Source organism: Salmo trutta, chromosome 17, assembly GCF_901001165.1.
Source record: "Salmo trutta chromosome 17, fSalTru1.1, whole genome shotgun sequence".
Lineage (NCBI taxonomy): Eukaryota > Metazoa > Chordata > Actinopteri > Salmoniformes > Salmonidae > Salmo > Salmo trutta.
Window position 1 is genome coordinate 31,552,172 of NC_042973.1, and position 9,317 is coordinate 31,561,488.

The 9,317-nt window shown below is 41.1% G+C and overlaps 1 long non-coding RNA gene across 1 annotated transcript; it reads left to right on the plus strand.

Moving 5' to 3' along the window:
* The first annotated feature begins 1,236 nt into the window (after positions 1-1,236).
* Positions 1,237-2,528, plus strand: LOC115152040 (uncharacterized). The gene is made up of 2 exons (XR_003867408.1): positions 1,237-1,822; positions 1,959-2,528. It is a non-coding gene; the product is annotated as an uncharacterized LOC115152040 (long non-coding RNA).
* Positions 2,529-9,317: the final 6,789 nt, after the last annotated feature.

Genomic DNA, 9,317 nt, shown 5'->3' on the forward strand with positions numbered 1-9,317 from the left:
TAAACCTGAGGATACAAAGGAGAACAAACGACGGAAACAAACCTTCAAATACCATGTACAGCAAGCAGGCCAGAGATTGAATGTGTGCAAGGTCACTTTCATGTCTGTGTTCCAGCTAACCAACAGCCGTCTTCAGGCAAGTGAAAATATGAATTAATGTCTATATGAATATCAATTACAAACATATTGTATTCTTTGTACTAGTTTTTTTAGAACCTGCTAATTGAAATGTAATTGTTTTGGTCAGGTTGTTCAGGAAAAGTTAGGAGTTCAAGCTGAGGCAGGTGAGGTTGCAGGGTCTCCAGATCAGGCTACTGAGGCTAGGTCTCCTTTAGAAGATGGAAGAGGGAAGCATAGCAATAGGTAATGCGCTATTGATTCCAGCCTGGATTATTTCACTATAGCAGTGCTCTAAACAATCTTCTAAACATTAACATAGAGTATCGAATGGATGAATAGCGAATTCTGAAACAAAAATATAAAAATGTTTATTACTTTTAAACAAAATGATGGTAATTAAGCTGTCCAACTACAACCTGAGCATTGAGGACTGAGTGCCGATTACCTTCCCCCTCCCACCGGACGGCACTGGCCTAATTCTCGCCGCCCTACAGGACCCCCCGGCCACAAACGGCAATGGCGTGACCGGGATTTGTACCCCGGTTATAGCGACACAGTTGCACTCTAAGGCAGGTCCCTAGAACATTGAGAGAATACAAGTTCAACAACATCTTGTTGTCTCCTTACAGGCCACATCGGATACATGCTACAGTGAAAGAGGGCATCAAGGAGCACATTTTATCTTTCCCAAGAACCCAGAACCACTACTCTCGGATGAAGGGGGATGTACACAGAGAATACCTCAGCCCTGATCTGAATTTGTTGCGAATGTACCGACTCTACAAAGAGAAGAATACCACATCATCTGCAAAATTCTGGGTTTATAGGGACATTTTCAAACAGCAGAGTCTCAATTTCGGCCAACCCAGGAGTGACACCTGTGGCAAATGTGACGCATTCTTCACTAAGATGTCAGCAGCAACATCTGAAGAGGAGAAGAGGAAGATTGCAGTTGAAAGTGAGTTGCACCATCGAAAAGCCGAAAAGGCCTACACACAGCTTCAAAGTGACACTGAGTGGGCTAAAGCCAATGCTGACTGCCATGTCATTTCTGTGGATCTACAGGGGGTGATGTACACCCCTAATCTGACCCACTCCAATGTCTACTACCAGCGGCAGCTGTCAAATTTTAACCTTTGCATCCAGGAACTTGGAAAAGAAGATCCTGCATACATGTGTGTTTGGCATGAGGGGATTGCACACCGAGGGTCCATTGAGGTAGCAAGCTGCATATTGAAGTGGGTGAAGACAAAATTCACGCCACTCACCAAACCAGAAGTGCGCAAGTTGATCATCTTCAGTGACAGATGCTGTGGGCAGAATAACAACTGGCGGATGCTCAATCTGATGTCGATGCTCATCTCTATGGGTTACTTTACCCAAGTTGAGCAGAAGTTCATGGTCTCTGGTCATTCTTTTCTTCCTTGTGATCGATCTTTTGCCACCATCGAGAAGAGGCGCAAGGTGTCAGTCCTTCATACACCTGATGATGTTTCAAAGATGATACTTGAAGCACAACCAGCAAAACCATTCAAGGTGATGAGGATGCAATGTGAAGACTTCAGGCACCTTCCAGATTCTGTCCTCAAGCGACCAGCTGGACTACAGATCACCTCAGTGAGGTGGTTAAAAGTCACAGGTATTGGGAAAGGAATCGATCAAACATTGGCTCATTCTAAGATCCGATGACAGTATATTACAGGTATTGCACAGAGAATAGTTTACTAACATTCATCATCAACATGCAACATGTTGTTCTAACAATAAAATATCCTAGTGCTTGACTGTGAAAGTTGTTTATTGATGTCAGGAACTTAAAATGTTTGTTGTAATTTCAGTTGAGGATCCTTGGAATCTGTACGCCAGACAGAGCCACAGTCTATTTGAGGGATGGAAATCGTGGCTGATCTCCAAACCAAAACAAGGAGCTACACCTCAACCTCCCTATTTTGCAAGCCACTACCCTAGAGCATATGAGAGTCCTCTGCCCATCAAAAAAAACAAGTACCAAGATCTGATGACCATGCTCAACTACTTGCCAGCTGCTGCACGCTCTTTTTATAAATCACTGCAGAGTGAATAATTTGATGTTAAACCAAGCTACATAATTAACTGTTTTTTCTGTGAGTTTATGATCCCCTGAACCTGTATAGTATGTTGAATCTGAATACATTTCAGAAGACATGTCACCCCTATTGTAGGAAATTAAATGTATAGTAGGTGTTTTCTATGTGAATCAATTTGTGTATGATTTCAACCAGCATAATATATTGAATTAATTTAATTTTAAGATGTTGTTCCTAGTGTAGAAAATGTTATGTACAATGTGTTCTGTTGAGAATGATTTTGTGTGTGATCATTTGAACCTTTTTTAATCTGAATTAATTAAAAACAAATAAGTCATCACATACAGTATGTGAGTATTCATTTGATCTTGATTCCCTTTTTTTATTCATTACAATATACAGTACGTCTCTCTGTCACCACATTTAGCATCAACTCTAAGCAGTTAATACTTATTTACTGCTGTCACCTCAGTACAGGACATTTCTTGCCTTTAGCATGGGTTTAACGCAATTCAAAACTTAATTGCTGATCATAGTGTTAAACGCAAAGAGAATGGTTTTCTGAACGTTTTGTAATATTGACCTTAGGGACCTGCATATTGGCACATCACATTGATCCATATTTGATATGTAGAAGTTGTGCTTCTTTTGATTGAATTCTATTTTTGTAGTTATTCTATGGTATGTTCACATTGAGGGCTTCATTTTAAATGAGACTAAGATTTCATGACTCAACTTTTAAGAAAAGTCATCAGTGCTAAAGTTGATAGACCACCTTTAAATGAACCTCCATACAAATGAATTAACTACATATTGCATTTAAGTTATTTACATGAAGGGCATCTGCACTTGAAAGTACTTAAAACATCATATCAGGTGTTAAAAAAGGACATCTTACAAGTGTCATGGAAAATGTCACATATACTGTTCTTCCACAAACTGAAATCATCACTGGAGATATACTGTTCTTCCACATTCTAAAAATTAAAACAGCAATAAAATAAGTATTTTTTGAAATAACAAAAAAATATCAATTGTTGTTGGAAGATATGAGTATGGTGAATTATTTGTCAACCATAAAACACCTAATGTGGTACACACAATTAATAATATAAAAATAACTGATTATCTTAAAATGGAAAAATTGTCACATATATGGTTCTTCGTCTGTAGGATTCATCTGTTTATTTTGTTTTGAGTGTTCTTTCTAATAAAGTAAGAAGATGAGCACTATACCTGCTGTGCCTTGGTCTGTCCCTTACAACGCCTCTGACACTCTGTGGATGGTTTGTCCTCTGACAAATCAACTGTACATTTCGGTGTTCCTCAAGGTTCTGTTATAGAACCACTATTGTTTTCACTATATATTTTATCTCTTGGTGATGTCATTCGGGAAACATAATGTTAACTTTCACTGCTATGCGGACGATACACAGCTGTACATCTCGATGAAACATGGTGAAGCCCCAAAATTGCCCTCCCTGGAAGCCTGTTTCAGACAAAATGAAGTGGATAGCAACAATTTTTTTACTTTTAAATTCGGACAAAACAGAGATACTAGTTCTAGGTCCCAAGAAACAAAGAGATCTTCTGATCTGACAATTAATCTTGATGGTTGTACAATCGTCTCAAATAAAACTGTGAAGGACCTCGGCGTAACTCTGGACCCTGATCTCTCTTTTGACGAACATATCAAGACTGTTTCAAGAACAGCTTTTTACCATCTACTTAACATTGCAAAAATCTGAAACTTTTTGTCCAAAAATTATGCAGGAAAATGAATCCATGCTTTTGTCACTTCTAGATTAAACTACTGCAATGCTCTACTTTCCAGCTACCCAGATAAAGCACTAAATAAACTTCAGTTAGTGCTAAACACGGCTGCTAGAATCCTGACTAGTACCCCAAAAATGTGATCATATTACTCCAGTGCTAGCCTCTCTATACTGGCCTCCTGTTAATAAGGCTAGGGCTGATTTCAAAGTGTTACTGCTAACCTACAAAGCATTACATGGGCTTACTCCTACCTATCTTTCCGATTCGGTCCTGCCGTACATACCTACACGTACGCTACGGTCACAAGACGCAAGCCTCCTAATTGTCCATAGAATTTCTAAGCAAACAGCTGGAGGCAGGGCTTTCTCCTATAGAGCTCCATTTTTATGGAATGGTCTGCCTATCCATTTGAGAGACACATATTCTGTCTCGACCTTTAATTCTTTATTGAAAACTCATCTCATCAGTAGTTCCTATGATTGAGTATAGTCTGGCTCAGGGGTGTGAAGGTGAACGGAAAGGCACTGGAGTGATGAACCACCCTTGCTGTCTCTGCCTGGCCGGTTCCTCTCTCCACTGGGATTCTCTGCCTCTAACCCTATCACGGGGGCTGAGTCACTGGCCTACTGGTGCTCTTCCATGCCGTCCCTAGGAGGGGTGCGTCACTTGAGGGGTTGAGTTGCTGGCGTGGTCTTCCTGTCTGGGTTGGATCCCTCTTCGGGTTCGTGCCGTGGGGGAGATCTTCAAGGACTATACTCGGCCTTGTCTCAGGGTAGTATGTTGGAGGTTGAAGATATCCCTCTAGTGGTGTGGGGGCTGTGCTTTGGCAAAGTGGGGGGGTTATATCCTGCCTCTTTGGCCCTGTCTGGGGGTATAGTCGGACGGGGCCACAGGGTCTCCCAACCCCTCCTGTATCAGCCTCCAATAATTATGCTGCAATAGTGTATGTGTCGGGGGCTAGGCTCAGTCTGTTATATCTGGAGTATTTCTCCTGTCTTAACCGGTGTCCTGTGTGAATTTAAATATGCTCTCTCTAATTCTCTCTCTCTTTCTCTCTCTCTCTCTCTCTCTCTCTCTCTCTCTCTCTCTCTCTCTCTCTCTCTCTCTCTTTCTCTTTCTCTTTCTTTTCTCTTGTAGAATCTGAGCCCTAGGACCATGCCTCAGGACTACATGGCCTGATGACTCCTTGCTGTCCCCAGTCCACCTGGTCGTGCTGCTGCTCCAGTTTCAATTGTTCTGCCTGTGGCTATGGAACCCTGACCTGTTCACCAGACGTGCTACCTTATCCCGGACTGCTGTTTTCGACTCTCTCTCTCTCTACCGCACCTGCTGTCTCTTACTCTGAATGCTCAGCTATGAAAAGCCAACTGACGTTTACTCCTGAGGTGCTGACCAGTTGCACCCTCTACAACCACTGTGATTATTATTATTTGACCCTGCTGGTCATCTATGAATGTTTGAACATCTTGGTCATGTTCTGTTATAATCTCAACCCAGCACAGCCAGAAGAGGACTGGGCACCCCTCATAACCTGGTTCCTCTCTAGGTATCTTCCTAGGTTCCTGCCTTCCTATGGAGTTTTTTTTAGCCACCGTGCTTCTACATCTGCATTGGCTGGGTTTCTGTATAGCACTTTGTGACATTGGCTGATGTAAAAAGGGCTTTATAAATACATTTGATTGATTGATTGAATTCCTTCGACCTCATGGCTTGGTTTTTGCTCTGACATGCACTGTCAACTGTGGGACCTTACTGTATATAGACAGGTGTGTGCCTTTACAAATTATGTCTAATCAATTGAATTTACCACAGATGGACTCCAATCAAGTTGTAAAAAGATCTCAAAGATGATCAATGGAAACAGGATGCACCTGACTGAGCTCAATTTCGAGGCTCATAGCAAAGGGTCTGAATACTTATGTAAATAAGGTATTTCTGTTTTTTATTTTTAATCATTTTGCAAAAATGTCTAAAAACCTGTTTTCTCCTTGTCAGTATGGGGTATCGTGTGTAGAAGTATGTAAGGGGTCTGAATACTTTCTGAAGGTGCAGTATGTCCAATACAAACTGTCCCAACACATAGTCACATCAGATGGCCTGTGTTTGCAGATATAGGATCTTAATCTGATCACCTTGTTGCAGGATGCAGGAAATGTAAAACCTTGTAATGTAGTTGAGGTTTAAAAAGGCTTCTGAAGTTTGTAATTTCCAACTTAGAAATTTCAGACTTGATTTTCCCTTATGAAAAATGTATCAACCCCTACAAGAATGTACATGATTTCTAATCCACATAATAATTCACATTTCCTGTTCCTGCAGGATTATTTTCCTGCAGTAGCAAACTGTCTCAAAATAAGATCCTACATCTGTATGTATCCCCATCCCAGTGTAGCTATGACCCATCACCAGGTCCAAAGGTACAGTTGAAGTCGGAAGTTTACATACACCTTAGCCAAGTACATTTAAACTCAGTTTTTCCCATTTCCTGACATTTAATCAGAGTAAAAATTCCCTGTCTAGGTCAGTTAGGATCACCGATTTGTTTTAAGGTTTTGGAATGTCCGAATAATAGTAGAGAGAATGATTTATTTCAGCTTTAATTTCTTTCATCACATTCCCAGTGGGTCAGAAGTTTACATGCACTCAATTAGTATTTGGTAGCATTGCCTTTAAATTGTTTAACTTGGGTCAAAAGTTTTGGGTATCCTTCCACAAGCTTTCCACAGTAAATTGGGTGAATTTTGGCCCATTCCTCCTGACAGAGCTGGTGTAACTGAGTCAGGTTTGTAGGCCTCCTTGCTCGCACACGCTTTTTCAGTTCTGCCCACACATTTTCTATGGGATTGAGGTCAGGGCTTTGTGATGGCCACTCCAATACCTTGACTTTGTTGTCCTTAAGCCATTTTGCCACAACTTTGGAAGTCTGCTTGGAGTCATTGTCCATTTGGAAGACCAATTTGCGACCAAGCTTTAACTTCCTGACTGATGTCTTGAGATGTTGCTTCAATATATCCACGTAATTTTCCTCACTCATGATGTCATCTATTTTGTGAAGTGCACCAGTCCCTCCTGCAGCAAAGCACCCCCACAACATGATGCTGCCACCCCAGTGCTTCATGGTTGGGATGGTATTCTTCAGCTTGCAAGCATCCCCCTTTTTCCTCCAAACATAATGATGGTCTTTATGGACAAAAAGTTATATTTTTGTTTATCAGACCAGAGGACATTTCTCCAAAAAGTACAATCTTTGTCCCCATGTGCAGTTGCAAACCGTAGTCTGGCTTTTTTATGGCAGTTTTGGAGCAGTGGCTTCTTCCTTTCAGGTTATGTCGATGTAGGACTCGTTTTACTGTGGATATGGATAATTTTGTACCTGCTTCCTCCAGCATCTTCACAAGGTCCTTTGCTGTTGCTCTGGGATTGATTTGCACTTTTCACACCAAAGTACGTTCATTTCTAGGAGAGAGAACTCGTCTCCTTCATGAGCGGTATGACGGCTGCGTGGTCCCATGGTGTTTATACTTGCGTACTATTGTTTGTACAGATGAACGTGGTACCTTCAGGTGTTTGGAAATTGCTCCCAAGGATGAACCAGACTTCTGGAGGTTTACAATTCTTTCTATAAGGTCTTGGCCGTTATCTTTTAGATTTTTACCATGATGTCAAGGAAAGAGGCACTGAGTTTGAAGGTAGGCCTTGAAATACATCCACAGGTAGACCTCCAATTGACTCAAATGATTTCAATTAGCTTATCAGAAGCTTCTAAAGCCTTTACATCATTTTCTGTAATTTTCCAAGCTGTTTAAAGGCACAGTCAACTTAGTGTATGTAAACTTCTGACCCACTGGAATTGTGACACAGTGAATTATAAGTGAAATAATCTGTCTGTAAACAATTGTTGGAAAAATTACTTGTGTCATGCACAAAGTAGATGTCCTAACCGACTTGCCAAAACTATAATTTGTTAACAAGAAATTTGTGGAGTGGTTGAAAAACGAGTTTTAATGACTCCAACCTAAGTGTATGTAAACTTCCGACTTCAACTGTATATACTCTATTCTGTTGACTCTACTCTGCATAAGATATCTTGATCTTGAACCTGGGATGTTACTGACTGGTCAGTCAGATCGATAGAGGATACTTAAATCAGTTATTCGGTTCTCAACTGGATCTCTTTAACTCTGAACTCAGTACATCCTGTAGCTGCTAAGCTGCAACTATAACAACCCACATTACTCCTTGATACTAGTTCAGCCACCTGGATATAATATGATACTCTTGTATTGACGCTTATCTGAATATGTATCTGAATAAATGGAAATGGGCCAGTCTGAGAAGTGCTTTTGTATAGACAGGTGTCCTACAATGAGACTGGGTACTGAATACATGTAATAAACATGAAATAAATGTATTTCTATTTCCATGTCTCGGACCCCTTCTCTCCCTCTCTGTCACTCCCTCTCTCCCTATTATAATCCCAGTTGGTTTTGTTCTTTTATCTCCTCTCCTCTCTATCGGTGACCTCTGGGTCTCATTCTCATGCTAAACTGCTGTTCGTTGTCTAAAGACATGGCACCACATCAGTCAGGTGACCTGAATATTAATACGGTCTATACAGAGGAAAAGAGTGGTTTTATGTAGATCAATCTCTCTTCTCTCCATCTTTATCTCATAGAGATATCCCATTACTGCTAAACCTGCACCCTCCAACCAGACTCCAGTGCGCGTGTGTGTGTGTGTGTGTGTGTGTGTGTGTGTGTGTGTGTGTGTGTGTGTGTGTGTGTGTGTGTGTGTGTGTGTGTGTGTGTGTGTGTGTGTGTGCGTGTGTGTGAATGTGTGTGTGCTGACCCCACATTCATTAATTACCTCCAGTAACAAAGGCCAGGACTGACAATAATGCCTCTCTGATGTGCTAAACCAGGTCCAATCTGCAGCTGTATGTTACTGTACACACTCATCCTCACTGAGACCCACTCAGCCCTAATTCTCCTGTTGTCCCAGACCAATAGGAAACCACTTATACTGTATTATGGTGGGTGTGTTTTGTCTGTCTGAACAATGATCCGACGTGTGTTGGTCAACAGGTAGATGGGTGAGAGGATACAGGTGTGATATTAGACAGACAACACAGACAATACATTGTAATTGATTTTGATACATTTATTAAATTCAGTAACTGGATTGTTGTGGCACTTTCACAAAGAGCAGAGAGCTCAATACAATGGCTTGTCTTGGTACAAAGTGGGCATGGAATGTTAGATGTATTTATTCATAGGGAACAGTGCACATTAATCAACATCAATATTACAGTAATGCAACATCCATGTAAATGTGCCAGGGTTAGCCAAAAGCTAA